General features: G+C 33.6%; 1 protein-coding gene across 3 annotated transcripts in view; it reads right to left on the bottom strand.

The window, feature by feature from the left end:
- The window catches only part of LOC122526901 (tropomodulin), a 79,601-nt gene that overhangs the window by 24,163 nt on the left and 32,527 nt on the right, over positions 1-22,911 (bottom strand). The gene's annotated exons all lie outside the window — the stretch shown is intronic.

The raw sequence follows: 22,911 nt of genomic DNA, 5'->3' as shown, positions 1-22,911 counted from the left end.
AGATTGCAAGAACGAGTGCAATAAGATTGAGGTTCGAAGTTGGGACGACCGTTTCTCGCGCAGATTTATTTGCTTCTCTGCTCCCTGAAATTTGAAAAAGCTTTCCAACGGTCTCTAATTTGTTCTTTATTTGCTTTTTTTTTATCTCTTTCTTTCTAACTCGTTTTTGCACAAAGATGCAAAGCGGGGACAACACTTTGTATCATATTTGCATGAAAGATGGTTAAAAATGAACAAAATATTACAAATGTTATCAAGATTTGTTGCACTTAGGTTCGATAAAAATGAAGATTAATGAACGTGTTTGTTTCAGAAGAATAATGACGTCGGATTCGAAGTAAAATTTCCAATACCCATTGAGTTTTGAAATTGTTAAAATTATGCTGTGATCATTTTGGTCCTTTTCAAATCTTCGACAAGCTGTTTTATTTTGTTCGAGAAAATTATTCTGGAAAATTGTTTATTAATAATTGCTAATTGAGTGACCTGACAGACAATTTATGATAAAAAATATTTAAGAATTGAACATTCGACTTTTCATACCAAAATTATTATACCAAAATATTTTCATCCTTCAAATAAATTACAACAAATTTTATTTTCATAAAATATATAAGAATAAAAGCTTGTATTCTACTTGTAGACTGCAGTTTTTCATGCACTTACAGGAAACTTAAAGATACAAGAATACAATACACAATGCACGTAACATGTAAAAACACATAACGTGACATATTCAAAGTACGGTATCACTCGAAGAATGAAAGCAGCCTCTATATAGCTCCTATCTCTTCAATGACATAAATATCAATTCGCGAACAAATACTACTCGCGGTCTATTCCTTTTCTTCTGTGATCTCTAATGTCTAAAATTCCTTTAAACAAACATAAACAACGATGTCTCAAGCTCACCAGAGAATCTGATTCCTCTGACGACGAACGATTTAATTTCTCTATTGCAACCGAGCCGACGTTTCTCCAAGCACCTGACCAACACTCGTACGGCGAAATCAGTATCGAGTCGCGGCGAGTAATCGAATGATCGACATCTGCTCGTCGACGATATTGGACACGTCGGCTGATGCATTCTCAGGGTCTATTAATTTCGTCTGCAAGAGAGAGAGAGAGAGAGAGAGAATTGTCCACACCAGAAGCGTTCGTGCGAGCATTCTCTGTCGCGAGATAGATCCGACGACGAAATACGGAGCAAGGTTTCTCGCGTGCGATATGCGTGTGCGTTCAATGCTAAGCAGAATGGTATGCGAAGATACTGCGCCAGCGACGTGCCATTAACCTAAAAATTTGATCTTTGTCCGTGGACAGTGTTGCGGATGAACGTGTGGACCAGCACGTTGCGCTGAAGGTGCCAGTGACCACGACTGTTCGAAATTGGATTACGCGATTTGGCAGCGCTTAATTTTATTTGCACTTTAGCGAAGATGTATTTTGTTATAAAGATCGTTGCTTGATTTTAGAATGTCGGATATCTTGAATTTAGAATAGACGGATCCCAGATTTTCTTTTTTCTACAATCGCTTAAAAGATATTGGTGTCTTTGTCAAAATTAATATTGATTTCTGTTTAGACATTTGTATTTATAGATCTATTCATTTTAATTATTATCGTTTGAATTATTTTGGTACTGGAATTTATTAAAATATGCAAAGTATAAAATATAATGTTAGAAATGTAGAATATTATATTCTAACAGTTTTTAATTTAGAATTAATTTTAATGTAGAATATTATATTATAACAGTTTTTAATTTAAAATTAATTTTAATGTAGAATATTATATTATGACAGTTTTTAATTTAAAATTAATTCTAATGTAGAATATTATATTGTGACAGTTTTTAATTTAAAATTAATTTTAATGTAAAATATTATATTGTGACAATTTTTTATTTAAAATTAATTTTAATGTAGAATATTATATTGTGACAGTTTTTAATTTAAAATTAATTTTAATGTAGAATATTATATTGTGACAGTTTTTAATTTAAAATTAATTTTAATGTAGAATATTATATTGTGACAGTTTTTAATTTAGAATTAATTTTAATGTAGAATATTATATTGTGACAGTTTTTAATTTAGAATTAATTTTAATGTAGAATATTATATTATAACAGTTTTTATCGTGTATAATTATATAATTTATTCTATTACAATCTATTCTTATCTTATACTTTTGTATGACATTCTATTTCAAATAAAAATTTTATTCATTCGTCCTACATTAGAACAGCCCTAAAAAATGAACTTTGTTCTTGCATCCCATATTTCATTCCTCCTTTCATACGAATAATAAAATCACTATGAAATCACGAATCGTTATTATTCACCTCTACCATTGTTATAAAATTGATAATTGACACAAGAAGATACGTACGACAATAACGAACGTGATATAAAGAAATTCTTCTCCCTTTCAGAGAAACAACCATGATTAAAACTAAAACTGAGAGTAATCAGAGAATAATCTGCGAGCTATGACCAACGAACAACGAGTTAAATAATTCAATTAAGCCTTAATCGAGTTGTTTCGAAAGTTCGAATTTGAACGTCTGGTCTAATTAGTCTTTCAAATTAACAGACGAAACGGTGAAAATTCCGCTGGAATCGCGCTATAACGATCAAAGTTTTGTAAGATGAGCGCTTTGATATTAGCTGATAATACGGCGTTTAACAATTAATAGGGCGAAATATCGCGAAACACACCGACCACCGGTGAAATAATGAACGGAATTGAACTGGGAAACGGATCGCGAAATTCCATTTGTGCGGTATCAGCCGGATAGCGCGGATTCCACGGATTTTTGGCCTCGGCAACTTCAGTTAGATATTTACACGAACGATTCTTCGGTATTTCAATTCCTTCGCGCTAACTGCCTAACGAAAATTTGATCGGTCTTCCGTTTCATTAATCCTTCTCGATAGAAGTAAAAATTATAAACGAACGAGATAAATAAATTGTCTTCCTTCGTTAGAAGTTAATTTGGTTCATACTTGTTAAGCTCATTGCCCTTAGTGCTTTTATTTCAGCAAACGTTGCAATTCTTATTTCGATATTTAATTTTTCATATATTTTACATACTATACTATTACATAGTATTTTTCACATACTTTATATATGTTATAACTGTAACGTTGAACAGTTATAAACCACTGCAATTCAACCAATCATTTTTAATTTAATTATAACAAGTACATTTAATAGGATGGCCAATGTTAATATAAATTGAAGATTAATTTTACAGAGACTTTAAATATTGACATACTGAAGATGTCGAAATATCACACGTTCAAGAATTATTTTCCAGATTTTTATTTTATATTATATTTTATTTTACATTATTTTATATTATATTTATATTATATTTTATTTTACATTATTTTATATTATACTTATATTATATTTTATTTTACATTATTTTATATTATACTTATATTATATTATATTTTATTTTACATTATTTTGTATTATAATAGTTATATACCACTGCAATTCAACGAATCATTTTTAATTTAATTGTAACAAGTGCATTTAATAGAATGGCCAATGTAATTGTATAAATATTACGAAAAATTAATATGAAACTTGTACAATGGAAGTACACTCTTTGTTTTCAGATTGCATCTAATCTCAACGAATCTTGGAATTAGATATTCAATGATCTATAATAACGTTACGTGCATTCCTTCAGCTTCAAATTTCCCCTAAGCGTATAAAAGCACACAGATCATCGATTCATCGATTTCAATGCTACATTGTCAGTATTCTAAAATGTAGGAGTATAAAATGTGCATACATATCCACGATATGAGTCACATTTCATCGAGATTCTAGTCGTCTCTGTCGATTCGACGAGAATAAAGAGTCTCGATCGTTGCAGCAATAATGACAACCATTCTCTTTCTCCCCGATGGCTTATTCACAGCCGGAAGTTTGCCTCTATTATCGCCCGAGCCGCGACAAACTGCTTCCAGGTATCGTTCTACGCGTCGCCGTGAATTCGAGCGACGAACGCTAGGCAAAATAAAATTCAACGCGCCTCCTCTCGTTCTTGCACGCTTTGTAAGCAACCGCGAGCGAGAACGCACGAGAGGTTTCGTGTAACTCTTTGTCGAGTTTTGGCCCTGCGGCTAGCAAGGCCGAGTCGTTTTTCTTCGCCCTCGTGTCTCGTCTTCCCTTTCGTAAGACGCGGTAGATATAATTTCCGTTGCCGCGGTATCTCTCCTTACAGACAGACTAAAAATACAGGCTTGAAACGACGCGAGAAATTTGGTGTCGACGCGAATGGTGACTCAGAGGAAGATCATCGATTTTTATGCACTTGCGGGAAATTTGAACACGCTTAGTTAATATTCAGTGACACATAGAATATCTGCACTTATGATAAATGAAACAATTTTCAATCTTTTGAACAGATCCGTAAAATATAATATAAATATGATATAAAATAATGTAAAATAAAATATAATATAAAATAAAAATCTAGAAAATCTAGAAAATAATATAAAATAAAATATAATATAAAATAAAAATCTAGAAAAACTAGAAAATAATATAAAATATAATATAATATAAAATAAAAATCTAGAAAATCTAGAAAATAATATAAAATAAAATATAATATAATATAAAATAATATATAATATAATATAAAATAAAAATCTAGAAAATAATATAAAATAAAATATAATATAATATAAAATAAAAATCTAGAAAATCTAGAAAAATCGCTCTAGAGGTATGTGACAAATTTACAAGAGAACGATTTTAAAAATTAGTTGAAAATAGCAGCTGCAAAAATTACTTACATAATAATTAATTAGTTACAAATATGCTGTTAAATTCTTTGTGTATTACTACTATAAAAATTTGATAGTTCGATACTTGGATCGAGACTTGAATTTAAGATTGACTCTGATATAAAACAAGAAGAAATAACAATTATTACACAGCTGAATAGATTCCAATTACTTGAATTGATCAAAACATTTTCCAAATATTTTCACCGCGACTACATCTATGCATTCTTTGATGTTTCCTAAAATAATTCAAAATGAATTCCACTAATTCACCGTAGTTATTATTTATCGTTTATTCTTAGTATTGAATTAAGTTCTTTTTCTTTCCTTGAAACATAGTATTTGTATAGTCACGAGCTATTATTAACTGGCTATATAAACGTCGAAGAGATAAATGTAAACGTGATACACACTAGGAATGAGAAATTTATGCAAATGTTTAAGTAACTGAATGTTAATGATGCAGACCTAACCCAGTGCTCCACATAACGTTGTACTCGTTTGTTTTCAATATTTATGTTCATTACGTGAAACGCATACATGTTGCGATCCACGCCCATCGATTGAAATATATTGCATAAAATTCTCGCCATTGAAATCTAATCTAAAATTCAATTTCTGGTATAATCATCTATTTTATTTTCTGTTAACTAATTGACATTTATTTTTTTACAAAACTACTACTAATTGACTACTTACTACTACTACTTACTAATTGACATTTATTTTTTTTATAAAATTTATTATTCTTTCTTTACCACGTAAAGAAATATTTGAATGAATTTTGAGAGCAGTTATTTCAATTATTTTTGCCAAATTTTTATTAAATTTTGTAATTTATTTTCTAATAAATTTATATTTTATATTTTCTAATAAATTTATTAAACTTTTATTTATATTTTATATTTTATATAATAAATTTATTAAATTTTTATTTATATTTTATATTTAATTTATTAAATTTTTATTTATATTTTATATTTAATTTATTAAATTTTTATTTATATTTTATATTTAATTTATTAAATTTTTATTTATATTTTATATTTAATTTATTAAATTTTTATTTATATTTTATATTTAATTTATTAAATTTTTATTTATATTTTATATTTAATTTATTAAATTTTTATTTATTGACCAACTCTTATTCGTTCATATTAAATTAAGTAACTTTTTACCAAATTATATTAAAATTTTTATTCATTGCTGCATATCGTCCTCGAGTATTGATACACGTGTACAATTCTATTCTAAGAATATTTTAAATTAATAATGGAATAAAGAAACGTAAAGTGTACAGAGAACGTTCGAAAATCTAGAAATTTTTCGTCGTTTCATTCATCTTTCCAATAAATTATTCCATAAATATCGATCCACCATTTTGTTCGAAAACTCCTTCGGATCAAACTCATCGATAAAATCCACACTCAGCAAAGTTGCTCACCCTAATACAATTCGATGAATAACTCGATCCTTCAATCTCAAAGTGCATGAAACGCGCCGCGATAAACAAACATTTCAAAGAATCCAATTGCAAATCCTTCCTCGAACCCGTTCGAATAATCGCCCCACCGCACAATTTAATCGTAAACACATCGATTGGCGAAAACAGTACAAGATCTTCTTGTTTAGTCTCATTTACATCCTCTCATCGAAGCTGTTCGACCAACGATAAAAGAAAAAAAAAAGAAATATCAGCAGTGGAAAATATAGGCAGTCTCGTTTCGCGTTTTCGTCCGACGATTCTACGAAGTTCGAAGCCTCAAATAAAAAATAACTCGAAGCGAAATAACAATCGACCGACTTCGATAGCCGAGCCATTTCCGTGATCGACGGCTGCGGGTATCGGAAGCTTCGCCGCGTGATTTGCCGGCGCTAAATTTAAATCAGATCGACACCCAGGATTATTTATGGGTCAGCTCAACCTACATCGACGACAGAGCTCTCGCACCCATTGCATTCGACTCGCTTTCTCGTCGATTCCTTTCGACTCTCCCGGAGTTTGAAATACAGGAGTTTCAGAAAAGGACAGAGATACAGAAATTTTGTCGATGAAGATTTGGAGTTGTCGCCTTTCGATGAAAAATCGATTAAAGTCAGATTTATTGGAGTTGGAGTTATTAAGGTCTAAGGTGAATAAAATTAAAAGTCACCGAAGTGTTAATTAAAGTTACTATAGAGTGAGTCGATTAAAGTTACTAAAAATAATATTATTGAATTGGAGGTAAGATTACTTGAATTTACTAAAATTTTTGAAGGTTAAAATTAAATGATTTCAAGACAGTAAACGCATACCATCGCCACAAATTCAAATTGGTCGCTATGTTTAGAGACCAAAAACGACGGTCGACAATATGACTGAAATTAAAAGTCACTAGAGTGTGTCATTCAAAGTTACTAAAGTCAATATCATTGAAGCAAAGATAACATTGCCGAAGCGAAAATTTTAAGGATTAAAGTTAGCAAAATTAAAGTACAAAATTTCAGAATAATACAGAAATGCATATCACCACAAATTCGAGATCATTGTGTTTGAATAAAAATTCAAATTGCTATCTTTAGTGATAGTCATAGTAATATAGAGGTATATAAATTATCCTTTTTTTTTTTTTTTTTAGAAGAGATTTGGAATTTCGTTCTATAATATCTACAATATCTGCTAAAAGTACATCGTAAATTTAATTCTTATTGATCCGTGAAATGAAACGGAATATTTATGATGGGACGTGGTAAATATCAACGAAAGAAAAACGTTTAAAGGTCAGACAAGTGTATGAACAAATAAAAAAAAAAAAAAAAACATGGTCGAGGCTTCGACCATTTTTTACATGTAATCTTTGCGATAACCACACACGTTTCTTAAAATCTATATTTTAGTGACATCTGAGGAAAAGTGATCTCAGCGAGTAAATGCTATAAAAATCCAAAATAACTCGGAATTCTTGCAAAACTAGTTATAATGTCTTTGGAATATAAAAATGAATTTCTCGGAAGAATTTGAAGGTGTAAAGGACTCGTAAAAGTTATTTCAAGTAAATTAGTAAGTTTCGTGAGAAAAGAGATTTTGAAAATATTGGAACTTCGAGATGTTGTCATTTTTATACACGTGATTCTGTATGACGTAAGTATACACTTAGTAAGTTATAACGACTGTGAAAAAAATATGACAAATACATGTGACGAAGAAATTAATCAAATTATTAAACAACTATATAATTCATATAATTCTAGTTATGATTTATTTATATATATAATCGAGAATTGAACTCATTCGAGGGTTGAATCCATCATGCAATCTCAAATCACGCAACTCTACACGAAAATCTGCGTCTTACCACAATCGAAAATAGATAGTTCGCGTGAAATTTGAACGTTCGTCTGGATATTCGTCAAGATTCATCCGCCTCACGATTTCTTTGTTGAAAAAACGGCGAGCGGAGCACGTGCACGATTTTCCGCGACGTGTTGTCCGGGAACGCGTCAAAGTGCGCGACATCTGGCACGGGATTCACGGGCAGAAATAACACGCGAGAAAGAAACGATACTCGTTACGCAATCGAGTTTACATACGCAAACACGTTTCCGTGTTTTTTTTTTTTTCTTCTCTCTTCTTTTCTTCGAACGAGTATCGAGAAGGGGGCACGAAAGAAAAGGATTCTTTTACCGTGACAAATCGCCGCGAGGGGTTAACTCGACACCGGTACGAAGTTTAGTTTCTGTTGGCGTGTAGCTAACTACACCTGGCACGATTCCTTTGGCTCTTGTCATCCTGTCAGCGGACGATCAAACGTGTTTTTTTGTCGACTGCGAAATTTGCGAAGAATGATGAAGAATTTGTATATATAATCGACAGGAGGAATCAGGGAGCTCTTAAAAGTTAAGAGTTCAGCTGGGAAAAGATATTTATATTAATTGTATGAAATACAGCAATGTAAAAATTTTGTCAGAAGTTTACAAAAAGCTCTTCAGAGAAAACAGGGTCGTCGTACTCAGCGGGGAGTTTTTAACAACCAAGGAGCGCGTCGAAAGGCCGGGCGCACGGTCAAAGAACAAGAGCACGAGCCATCCGAGCAAATAAACCGTGAAAGAGTATTCTCCTGCAGCGAATATTCTCCTTCGTCGAGTCGAAACGCGAGGCGAGTCGATGGAGGGACTCGAGTAACGAGTCAGATAAAAGAATTATAACGGTGGAGATCGCGTGCACGGAGGCAGGCGCGCGCGTTTAATCCCCTCGGGCGGATTTTCATCGCGGAACGAGACGAGAATGAGTCGAGAGGCAAAGGAGGAATTCTCCAAGCGCGAGATCGACGAGAGAAGTTGCTTAGGTAAAAATCGCGAGTTGAACCGCTCGTATTTTTAACTTCGACAATCCATCCGGCAGCTGGCTCGCTTTATTTCTTTTCATCGGCTGCTGGCGTCAATATTTGGCTTCAGCGTGGAGCATGCTGATCCGCGGGACTTTCGAAATGTTAGCCTATCTATCGAAATTTACATACACATATTATATAATATATATATATATATTGTATAATATATATATATATATATACATATATACACAAACGATTTGTATTAACGATTTCATTGTGATTATTGTGCCGAAAACAAGTGTACTATATTATCTAGTGTGGGCGGTGAATCTTCAATGTAGTTCGCAGGCGCTTCTGAAATCGTTTACGACTCGACTCTTCGCTCCTTTATACTTAACATATTTAAAAATACGGACAATACACTTTTGAGACACCGTGAATTCATTTGTGATACTTTAATTACTGTTCAGCGTGGGGAATCGCTGAATGTTTATGTAGCTGTAACCAAGGATACTGTAACATTTAAATTCTAAAATGAACAGCTTTATATATTTTCTTGTTAGAAAAATAATTGATATATGAAATTTTTTAAAGCGAACATGCATTCTTTACTATCTAAAAGTGTAATATCGAAATGCGTAACAATGAAATATAAATACAGAAACAGGACAGTTAAAAATTAGAGATGAAGAAAGACAAGTTATAGCATAATTCAATTAAATGAAATTTTGGCCAATTATTTAACAGTAATTTATATTGATTATCTCGAAGTTGAGATTTTCAAATATTATTATACTACTATATTAGAATTATAATATAATTATAATATTATTATATAATTCCATTATTTAAATTTAAATCAATCAATTGGAGCAATGAGAGGTCATGTTCATGTGAAATGACTGAGAAGTAGGAGACAGTAGATTTGTCAATTACACTTGGAATTTTAATATTAATATTGGGACTGACACTGGGAATTTTAATGTTGGGACTAACCGACCGATGACTGACGAAAATGAATGAAAAATGACACCCTGACGTTGGAAATTCAAATTTTAAGATCGTTAGAGAATAAAAAGCGGAACGCGTTGAAGGAGTTTTGATTTTCAACGAAGTGTTTTGGTGCTTGAAAAAAAAAAAAATATTCATGTCAAGCAATTAGTGAATTAAGTTCGTATTCCATCATTTAAACTTTGAACATTGATTCTGATCGTGAGTTTTGAGATTTTGTTCTTTCAAAGCGATTAAAAACATGCCTTGGTGTCCTCTTGTGTTAGGGTCTTGAGAATGTCCCTGAGAAATGAGAGTTACTTTTTAACCATATTATTTATCAATTGATGTTTAATCTTCAATAATACGTAAATCCTTCTATAACTTTCGCGAGTCGTGTATACCGAGTTCAATTGAATTATTCAATAATTATTACTAGAACACTGTTCGATTACTCAATAATTGTTCAAAATTACAAGACTTTGGAAGAAAAAAGTCTTCCTATGTATCTGTGTATTTCCAACATTCGAAAGAAAGCAATCACGACGAACGATAGAGAAGGAGATACAGATTCTTCCAAAACCTGGTTGCTTCTTTTTCTCGGTGGCGAAGTCAAACAGTACACGAGCTAGCGTTCGTTAGAGAACACAGACAGGACAGCTGGTGTTTGCTTGCAAAGCAAAGGATGTACAGCCTGACAGAAAGAAATTTTCGTGAGAGAGATTCAGGTCTTTGATCTCTCCAGCCCACGTGAAGAGCCGCTCGGAGATCGTTCCCAACACCCGCGCCACCCTCGAGACGTATTTATAAAAATACGTACGACGAACAGTGCCCGCTATTTCGACTCGTCCAATCGATTCACCGGCGTATTTTCAGATTCTGCACGACCTTGAACGATGAGAATACCTCGTGCTTCCCTACTCGCGCGAATGTCACTCGATTCAGTGTGTAGAGAAGAAAAACTGATCCGCCTCGATCGCGAAATATCTTCCTCGCGATGTATCGAGGAATAAACAAGTTAACAATCATTGACACGATCGTTAAAAGTTTGCGAAAGAATTTTCAAATTTTCAGTTTGTTCCTGGTTCCGATTCAGCGACGATCGAAAGTTTCTCAAATGTAAATGGTCTGTTGATGCGACGACACACGCCGAAGGAAAATTAGAAATTGCAGGCGAAAACTGTCATCAAGTCAAACGTTTCCACGAACGTTTTAAAATATCGTCGCCGGCTGATGCAGCTTACACTCGCAACGCTGATCGCAATGAACGTTTAAGATGCAAGCACGTGCATTACGCTGAAAGGTTGTAGGTTACCGTGCCAGAACACAAATGACAAGCAACATCCGTCGCTGTCAATCCAGAAAATTTCCTAACAAGCTCGCGTCGACGTCGGGAAAATCGATACGCGTTTTATAGAAACTTCTATGGTCTTTCTATCGTCCCCGAGAACCTGTCGAGCAGAAACTTTCCACTTACTTTCTACTTTCGAAATGTAACAGTGATTATTTGTCACATGCAACAAATTTATTATTATTGTTGTTGTTGCGCTAATTATTATTAGTGCAATAAATTATATTTTGTAAACAGTTTGCAAGCACTTCGTTTATTTTTATTATAAGTTTCAGTGATGTCAGAAAGAAACGTGAAAATAGATCTTCTAATGCTAGAGTGTACGATAGTGTTTCAATTATGAAGAATGAAATTAAACTCTTTATACATATATATAGTTTTTTAATAGTATCGGACACTGTATCAGTTGCTTAGAATATTGAAAAAATAAATAAAATTTTTTCGTTTAAAATATCTAAGTAATAAATGGGATAGAAATGAATGAAGCACAAGAATAAATGAAATTATTCTTGCTTCTGTTTCTTAAGAGACTTAAATAGAAACATTTACGTACGTATATAATACAACTTTTTACTAGTCTGCTTCAGTTTGACATTGAATGAACAATAAAAATAAATAAAATTATTCATATTTTTATACACGTAGCTTCCGATTGATCTCATCGATCGAGTATTTCATAGTTCTGGATACTTAAACAATAAATAGACGAAGAACAAATAGACAAGATTCCTTGGATTTTAATTAAAAAATCTCGATTTAGTTTATAGTTAAATAGATATTTAAACAGCGGAACAGAGAATAAACGAGTTATCTGTATTTAAGTTCATTAAAGCATTGTATAACTATCTCTTTACTGGGAATATGTAATAACAGAAGAGCATTGAGCACTGCTTTATTTTGTAATTTCTGGAATTATTCATACTCCCCTTCACTACTGTTTCAATTCATCAAACATTGAAGTAACGTTTTCATTTATTAATTTCTCTTTTGTCGAGAGCTTTCGCTGAGTGTCTTCAACTATTATTCAAATGTATATACATGTATGGATGTCTGAAATCTTTTATGCTAATATATAAATATTTATAATATATAAATATTTTCCAATCATGTCGAATAATTTTAAATAATTTCTCTGCGACTTGAGCTGAAAATATTTACATAATGGTATTCAGATCCGCTTATATTAAATACTTCTTAATTCTTGGGATTTCTAAAAGAGATAGACGAACATTATTTTTACACCTACATGTATATATAAGCAATTTTATAAGAAATTGTGTCGTGTGATGCATAACATTTAAATTGCATTCTACTTCCTCCATTTGCGCGCGTTTCGAAACGCGCGTTATAAATCTTGAATTATACACGGTGTAAAAGAACATTGTGACTAATAATATGAATTACTGCTAAGGCTCGTATAAATATGCAAGACCGGAAAATTACGTACGTAGCCGCGGTATTAATCAACATACTCTATTTCTTATGTAAAATTTTACGAATATTCGACGAAAGCGACCAACGTTTGGCGGACTGCCCATCGACAGGCGCTCAAAACTTATGCTTGCGAAGTTTCAGCATTTTTTGCGTTCTGAAGGCGTTCGTTTCAATGAAAATACATCAACGTTGACCAGGTATTTACGAAGATGTAGACAAGTATGAATAGATTTTGAAAATAACCGGTTGAACTGAAAGTGTCGGTTAGTTAGATAAGAATAACTTGTTTTGACAAAATTATATCATATATGAATCAGCGAATGAATGACACAATATTATCAAAATTAAATAAATTTCTCGAAATCCAGTGGTTTACAACGGAAGCGCACAGTATCGAAGAAAGAAGTTGCGCGATGCAATAAATCTAGTTTAACGGTTGAAGTTTGGCGAATAGAAATAAATTTTGCTACGAAGCGTTCGGAAGCACAGTGAGAGGCGATCACATAAATCTTCAAGTAACGACAACATTATTTGAAGTTGAATCCGCAATAGCCCCAATGTTATAATTTGCCTAGTTGAAATGCTGAACTCTCTAGCCATCGAGTGATATTAAAACTAACCACACCTTCGTATCTGTTAAAACTCATAACTTTCGAAATCAATTATTCGAAAGCTTTTGCAACATTATTGCTGTATATCGTAATTCTGAAAGCAGTTGTAACTGCTAGAGACTCCAGCTGCAACCCCGCGAGACCAGTTTGAAGCTTTGTTCTTCGTTAACGATTCTACGAAATAGCCCGAACTATTCACTGGTAGCTGGTAATAGCAGCAGAACGTCTGCCACCGCAAATAATAGTAATGTGCGAGCACGGATTCGGGTAGGCCGCGAGATTCCATCGCGGAAGGTGAATGTTAGCGCGCGGCGAGTGCCATTTATCTCGTTCAGCCACGCATGCCTGCCATCTCTTCATCTCTCGTCGAGAATTCTATCGGAGGAACGGCTCGCGCCCTTTATTTTTTCACGTGGCGATTCGATTCCGTGGAAGAACTTCGAGATCGTTCCGACGATGGTAAATTCTTTTGGCCAAACGATAATAATTCTCTGCTGAGTCGTTGAAAAAGTTAGAGATCGTTCCGACGATGGTAAATTCTTTTGGCCAAACGATAATAATCCTCTGCTGGGTCGTTGAAAAAGTTAGTAACAAAAGTTGAAGGAAAGATCTAAAGAGAGAGGTGGATGATCATGAAAATTGAAGTATTTTACATAAAGACTGCTCTAATTTTCGTAATTAAATGGACATTACAATTCAATAGGTATTATTAAATTCGACAATCTTCTGTATCGTAGTTTCAATTAAATACGTTTTATTTAAATAACGTGAGGAAAGATGCCCAAACAATTTCTCAAATAATTTTTACAAGACTTCGAAATAATATGTTTCTGATCATCAAAAGAAGTTCTGGAAAGACCAGAATGAGACGAACAAAATTGAATATTTTCGATATTTTTCATTGATATTATCTTGTTTAATAACCATATTTTCTTTGTTTATTTACCTCGGATTTGTTACAATTAATAACACGAAACATTCATCCGAATCTAACACTTTATTTATTGTTAGTTTCGCCACAAGTTCCTGAAATGAACTGCGTCATCTTCTAACGAAAAATCGATAATTTCACCGAAATTTCAGATTTCTCCCGGAATGTATTTTATTCGTCCATCTGACGACTTGTCCACGTGTTCGTTTATCATCCGCGCGGATGATGCATCGTCGGGCGGGAACGATGCGTCATAACGTGCGCTTAATTATCGCCACGACTATGAATTTCACGGTACGCTGTTTCCCGGCCGAGGGTTAAATGGCACAGAACCGCTTTTATGGCCACGAAAGACTTGCCAGATGCACAAGTTTCGGGACATCCGGCCCTTGTCTACTGGGCTTTTCCCTGTCACCGTGATTGATCGCTCGACTTGCGTCTCGCGTTCACACAGAGGCGAGCGTTTCTTTGCAAGCACTTAATATTTGTGTAGCGTTCTGCAGATAATAATATCTCTAAATGCAAAGTCTTGAAGAACAATTCCACTGGAAAACTTCCACTGATTCTGTGTCTTTGAAATTCGAAATTTTATCTCATCAAAATTTCTATCTTTCCTCTCTCCTAAAATTCTTTAATTTCAGAGGGATTCTTAGGATTTTTTAATTCCGTGTCTTTGAAATTTATTTTTTAATGCCACACGTTCGAAACTTGAAATTTTACAACTTCAACATTTTTTATCTCTGCTGTCTCTTACAATTCTTTAACTCTGTGTCTTTCAAATTCCTTTAATTTCACACCTTTGAAATTCGAAATTTTACATCTTCAAAATTTCTATAATATCCTTGTTGTCTCCTAAATCATTTAATTTTGAGGAGAATTCTTCAACTCTGTATCTTTGACATTTCTTTAATTGCTTAATCCCTTCAAAATTCAAAATTTTATATCTTTGTTATCTCCAAAGATGCTCGTTATTATTCTCTCTATCCCAAAGTTTCGAAAATTTTATACAACTCGACATCTTTATATAATTTTTCATGATTATCTTTGTTCTCTTCAAAATTCCTTCAATTCTGTATCTTCAAAATTCCCGAATGAGTGAATTGTGTCGCAACAAAATTTTTTCGAATCGATGATTTCAATCACAGTTAATATTAGACACACTGTACGTAGTACGCGGAGAATTTTAAACCTGTTTTAATGTTCAGTTCCACGATATCGTTTTCTTTTCATGGTTCAGCGGTAGTGAGATTAAATATCGGTACAACGACCTGTGGTGCAAGGTTATTCGAGGCCATTCAAGGTATCCGTCATGCTCTAAAAGTTCCTGCGTCTGACCACAAGCGGCATCGTTCTACTGTCGCGATCTGAATTTATCATCGCCAAGAAACGATTCAGCAACCCTATTATTCTTCTCTAGCACACAATTACACCTTTTCTATCTCTTTGAGTCTTTCCATTCATTTTGAGAAATATTTTTGATATTTAAAAGAAAACGCGAACACTGCGAATGAAACATGAATTCTCTCGAATCCATTAGTATCACGTCCTGATTTGCATACAACGGAATACGTGGATTTATGTGCCTTTCACGATAATAGAGCAACCTTTTAGCAGAATTATTAAAGGTGTACTTTCACGATCAGCTTTTGTTACAGAATTTTATAATATTATACTTTAAATTTCGAGATGTGTATTTTTTTCAATAAATTTCCAAATGACAAATCACACAAAGTATGAACATCTCGTGTAAAATATTCTTCCTGAATATTAAATGGAAATCAGTTTCAATATTTCTGCTGTTTTTAGATAAGAAAAAATTCTTAATACTATTTATTAATTGCATTCGTAAAATTATCACGTAAAATTGCGTTAATATATTATATTATATATAAATTCTTAACGTACAATTATCCTGTTTCGTTATTATATTATCACGAATTGTTTTATAACACTACCACTGTTCAATAATTAACTACAATCGTAATGTTTGTCCATTTACTTTCTCACTTCTTCTAACAATCCTTCTGAACCCTCGTGGCAATAAATTCCAACGAATGAACCGAGAAGGTCTGCTGACTCCCTGGAATTTCCAAAGGTAATGGAAGCATGTTCGCGATCTGCGAAGCGAGAACACGTGTAAACATTGTAACGAATAATTCGTTATAGCGGTCTCCGCTATTTCCATCGGCGGGAGCGGGCAGATAGAGCGCGTCTACGTTGTTCCTATTTAAACTAAGCAGCTTTACACAGTGCATTCGCGGCTCGCAGGCCTTCACTCTTGTGTCACTCGTCTATTTCCAGAGGCCTCGGGCTGCCGCGTATTTCGCCGTCGCGGTGCGTCCACTTGAAATAGTCGTTTATGCCTGACAAACTTACCCTCCCCGCAAATAAACCAAACCACGTTGATAAATATAAGAAATCCCTTCCTCTTGTTTCCAGCTCGTCTCTTTGTTACAGACTGTTCGACAAAGAACACAAACGAGAAAGCTAGATTTCGTTCTATGAACATTCTGGTAACAATCTAGCCAAATTTTTCGATTCAAATCTCGTAGAATTTATCTAGGGAATTTTGCATCCCGGTAACTATTAGTAAATTATAAAACTTTGGAGAATGATTGAAACATGTGAAACTAGACCACTGTAAACACATTGAATTCCTACGAAAAACTTACGAAACTCGAGTTAATTACTGTTATCAATTGCATTGTCCGCAATTTTCTAGAAACCACGTCATTTCGTTACGTTCGGCCTTCCAATATTACGCTTGAATGGACGGAACAACATCGGAACACGTGTTTACCATTACTCGAGTATGCGGGGCAAAATTAAACTTCATCACGAGTGTATCTCGTCACGCACGTGAATCATAATCTACGCCAGGAAATGTAACTCTCTATCACGGAACAAAGCTAAGGAATAATTCACACACCTAACTCTGGCATCGTGTACGACATACATCATCTTGTACGATAAACAGCGGAGTGTTTATCCAAAAAAGAAAAAAAAAAAGAAAAAAAGAATACTCGCATGACATTTGCAAATGTACTTGATAATGATACATCATTGTCAATCGATTCTTATCCGAGAGATACGATAAAAGAGTTGTTAGAACAGAATGATAGGATCATTTGTGAAAGACGTGGAATTCAAAACGAAAAAATGTTTAACAACTTGGCAGGAAAGATATGAACGTGGTGCGAGCTTTAATACAGGAAATACGCCGCGCAATGATAAATAAATCCACGTCAAGATTTCTTGCGATCGTCTTATGATTGCGTCATATGATTAAGGATAAGGCTAGAATGGCACTTTGCCGTGGACACACCGCACAACTTTAATTTTAATTTAATTTCACAAGAAATTTGCGATGTAAACCGAATAATTCTGCACAACATCGGCAATCTGCGCTCGATCTTTGGCCGTGCCATTTGGAATTTTATGTTTTGCTGCGCATGAAAACGTGGCTGCAACAGCAATGAAAGGAAACTTTCGTAATATTGAAATTCGTTGAATCAGTTTTTAATATATTAATAATATTGAAATTAAACAGTAGGTACTGGAGACGAGGAACAAAATTATGGATTATTTTCCTGCAGGACGTATCCTTTAGGTTTTCGAGACAGTAGAAACTATAATTATTCTATCTGTTAAAGGTTGTGACAACTATTACTTTGAATGTTATAGCTATTATAATTATTAATATAACAGTAGGTCTGATAATAACAAAGTTGAAGAAATATTGGCCATGTGTTTAAATTGTTGTACATCATAATCACTAATTTTGTAAAGAAAATCAAGAGGAAAAGAAATGAAAGTCTTCGAAGATCTATATTTGTTGAAAGTCGAGATCAAAAAGTCGAGTAACAAAATTAATAAATATGTTAAAACGGTTACAAAATAATAATCTTTGTTCCTGTACAAATTAGGTACAAAGAAAAAAAAAAAAGAAAAGAAAAAACGAAAGTAGAAAATTTCAAAAGCAGCAGTATAACTAGCAATTTAGACTGACGGAGCAGATATTACAGTACGGAACAAACAGAGGAGGATTACTTATCTCATCGACACAGCCATAGCAAACGCCTCTAGCTCATGGAGAACCATCCAAGAAAAACAGCGTACGTACACAGAAGTGAAAACCCGAAATAGAAAGGACGTGGCTCACCGATGAAATTTCTATCTTATCGATCCCCCGATATTCTCCATTGCGCGTTGTAAAATTGACAGGTTTCGATTGGAAACATCTGTGCCGAGTCAAAGAAATGTCCATTACCAAGGCGAAATTGTCTTCGAACATTTTTCTGAAACGAGAACTCGCTTTGCGTGACACGTGTACTGCGAAATTTCAGAACAGAAAGAGAGAGAGAGAGAGAGAGACAAACGAAAATGAGAAATATAAAAAGCGTGTAATAGACCGTGATTCATCAAGATGCTCGACTAAGAACGTTGCTCTAGCTATTATTTTCCGAAAGTATTATTCATCCTGTCCTTCCGCTTCGAAAACTTAAATCCGCAAGAATTTAAGGAGAGATTTGTTCGTCCAGTAACTAAAAATGAAAAGTATCTCTTCGAACGCATCGTCGAACGTAGCGAGAAGATCCTAGATGTTTGTCATGTTCGTTGGAGTCTTGTACTCTGTGATGTAGTAAAATAGACGCGCGAGAGGGTGAAAAATTACACAGAATGCGCACGATATAAATAAAATATCCAAATTAAATATTCCATGTAATTTTCTATACTTTCTGTATTTTTTGTACTTATTATATTTTATCATCCATCATATTCCACTCCGATTGCGTGATTATTAAGAAATAACCATAGATTTCTTTCATTTAATTCGTTCCTTTGACCATAAATCAACTGACGATTTGACTTTAACTGTGATTAAATTTATTCCTTTGACTATAAAGAAATTGAAGAAGAAACATCGATAAACATACCAAAATTCTTCGCTTCAGTTTAGAAACTGATGCAAGAATAGTATCGTACAAGAAGCCAGAGTCCAATTTTGTAAAAGAATAACAATAACAAATTATTGTTCATAATATTGAGTGATAATAGTATGAAATATTTTAAATAACGTCGATAAAAATAAATTAAGTCTCTTCTCTCAGATATTATTAATATAACGACTACGGTATGCTAAAAATCGTATGCCCACGTGCCTGACCAACAATGGCATCGTTCCACTGCGCTCCGAATTCCGATCGTTCATTATGATTAAATTACTGTGCGCACCATCCAACACAACATTGCTAAAATATTTATTTATGGCGTTGTTTAAAATTGACCTCAAAATTGGCAAACATATTGCAAACAAAGAAACCGTTGATGACATGCATACGTATGTATATAGAAAGCATGCTGATTTACATTGTCGAAACAACGTTATAAACGCGTTTATAAATAGAAGCCCCTGCAAAATTCTCGCTAAATTTTCACAACTATTCATTTGATTATTATGTAATTGCGTTGCCGTGAGCAAAGGAATTTTTGTCCTATTCTACCAGTTGCTTTCTAACTCTGTTTGCGATTTTAATATTCCTATCATTCAGTTTCTGACCTTCAGATTTTTTATTTCAGGGAAGATAAATTGGTAAATTGGACTAAGTATTTTAATAACTGATATTATATATTCTAGCAATACCTATTCCAATAATTAACCATTCGCAAAAATTAATGAATAAATTCTGACAAGTATGTATACCTTTTGCTAGCAATAAAGCGAGAAAGTCAGAAACCTGAGCAGAAATTTCTTTGTAACATTCTTATCTTATACTCTGCTTCAATTACCAGCGTAACGTAATTACATAATAACGAACACATAAATAATTGATCACGGCACGCAGCTTTCACTCTATCTAAAAATTTACATTAAAAGTTAAAATATTCTCTTCAGTATTCAAATGAAAATCTCCATTAGTAACGAAACATTTAAATTTTGTATACATCAGCCGGAGAAATCTTCGCTTCGGAACGATTACAAGTCGAGATGTGTCTCGCGATTAAATATAAAATACAAAATGTGAAACACTAAAAATAAAAACACTAAAAACAAAACACGAAATGAAAAATCTGCCTGGCTGGAAACTTTTTGCACACCACTCTGTGACACGAGCGCAACTCTTGGAAATATTTTAAAATATCACAATAGAAGATGCTCATGCGAAACCCGCTGGAAACTTCGATATATACCGTTCATTGACACGGTCACTGTCATCTTTCCATCTTCATGGAAATGGACTATAAACGGCGAAGAATATATAGAACAGCAGACAGCCAGCGGAGATGAGATTACTCATCGTGTTCACGATTTTCACGGGTGTTTATCACGATTTCATTTCGAAGAGGCAGATCGGCCTTGGCAACGCTCCTATAAACGCAGGAGCCTAACCGAGGAGAGAACACCGAGCTTCGAAAAGCTCGGACAAGTTACGCAAATGATCGTGCGAATTGTTCGCTCGTGATTTAATAATTATAATTATAACAACTTTGTTCCTTGCACAGATATCTATGATACTGTTAATTGTTAATTGTTAATAATAATAATAATAATAATAATATTGTTAATGAACAGCCGTTGCGAGTGCTGGGAATATGAACTGAAATATAAAATTTGTATTAGGAAAATCAAAGAATAATTCTCTAGAAACTGCAGTAAATCTATCAAATTTCGAATTTCGGAAAATTGTGATTTCTAGTTGCTTCGATGTTAAATTTGCAGATTTGACATTGACATTAAATACGCATGTTTGGTATATTTTTCGGTTTTTTAATTATTAGATTATAATATTCTCTATGTGTCTCAAATCTACACTTTTATAAAACATGTTCACATAATTGGTCCGCATATAATTTATATCTATTTAAGGTTTAAAGGAAATCAGAAGTGTCACGATTAAAATAATTTACTTGAAAATTGTTCCTTCGTTCCTTCGTTCAAGAATTATAATTCACATTGATAAAAATCAATCTTGCAAATATTATTCTTCGACAGGTTAACTTTCAATACATTTTTACACTTCGAAGTTTGAAAAACAAAAAGGACGTCATAAAAAAAAAATATCTTAACTACCTCTTAAAAAAAAAAAAAAAAAAAAAAAAAAAAAAAAATTTCAAAAAAAAAAAAAAAAAATTCAAAAAACAAATTCAAAATTCAAAAAAAAGCTCAAAAAAGCTCGCGGGGGGCGGGGGGGGCCGCGCGCGCCACCGGGGGGGTGCCTGTCCCCTAAAAAAAAAAAAAAAAAATAAGAAACTTTCAAAATAAATCCACTTCTCATAAAACACCTTACACCTACATCCTCTTACAATTTCTCGCTTCTGATTCTTACGTGAGTATAATTTTATGCCTCGATTATTTGACGGATTTATCAACACAGCAAAAAGAATGGAATATAAATAGAAATTTATGTATAATAAATAATATAAATCAGAGGTGGCTTTATCCCTACTTTCCTGATCGCTATCCCCTCCACTACGTCGATCTCTTCATTTTCTTAGTAGGGAGAGGGTAACGATGCAGTGGAGGGGGTAGCGATCAGGAAAGTAGGGGCAAGGGCCGCCAGTTAGCCACCTCTGTAATAAATGATTCTACTGGTAATAGAGTAGATAGAGCTTTAAATATTTTATATATTTCGCATACGCGTTTTACGGATTTTTGCTTCTCCCAATTTTCCACGAATCCTTCTCAGAGAATCGCAACGTGTTAATTTGTTAATAATAGTCCGTCAACAAAGACAATCGCGTATTTCACCCAATGTTTCTCCTTCGCGGAAAATACTCGAGGTCGGATCCGAAACCGGAAGCAAATCTGTTGCTCGTGTAGCGACCAACGGACAGCGCGCTATTTTCATACTACGTTTTAGGCAATGCCTAAACTAGCGTTATGATTCGCGTTCAATTTATTAAATCGTATCAACGGGGCCGCGTTGCGTAATGTTAGACGTTGCCCGTTCATGCGACAACCTTCCGGCAAGAATGTCGGAACCGAGAAGATGATACGTCGTTGCACGAACATCGAGCACACAGTATTATTTGGAATTTTCCGAGAATTGGTTGCGCTTGATCGCGGATGCTTCTAATTTTAGGCGGGACTCTCACGAGGCGCATCATTTGAATTTTGTGGTTGTTCCATTCGAAGGTATCGTTAATGGCCAATCTATACGCGAGGAGGTCTATTTTTATATTTCGTGGCAGTGAAATTTAAAAACATTTTATTTCATCCAGGATATTATGTAATGATTGAACGTGTAAGATATTTAAGGCTTCTTTTCAATAAAAATAGATATCGAACTCTAGAAAAAAAAAAAAAGAAAATGGGAAAAATTCTAGGATACTTAACAAAGTTTTTATAATTAATTTTATCTCATGTTTGGTTAAATTGAATTAAGTCTGCAGTTTTTTTAATGGAAGAAAGTTTGTAATCTAAAGTCTCGAGATTATTTTAGTTCCAACGATCAAGAGCTTC

Source organism: Frieseomelitta varia, unplaced genomic scaffold, assembly GCF_011392965.1.
Source record: "Frieseomelitta varia isolate USP_RPSP 00005682 unplaced genomic scaffold, Fvar_1.2 scaffold_203, whole genome shotgun sequence".
Lineage (NCBI taxonomy): Eukaryota > Metazoa > Arthropoda > Insecta > Hymenoptera > Apidae > Frieseomelitta > Frieseomelitta varia.
Note: the sequence above shows the minus strand (reverse complement) of the source record. Positions and strands in the feature narration are given on the sequence as shown.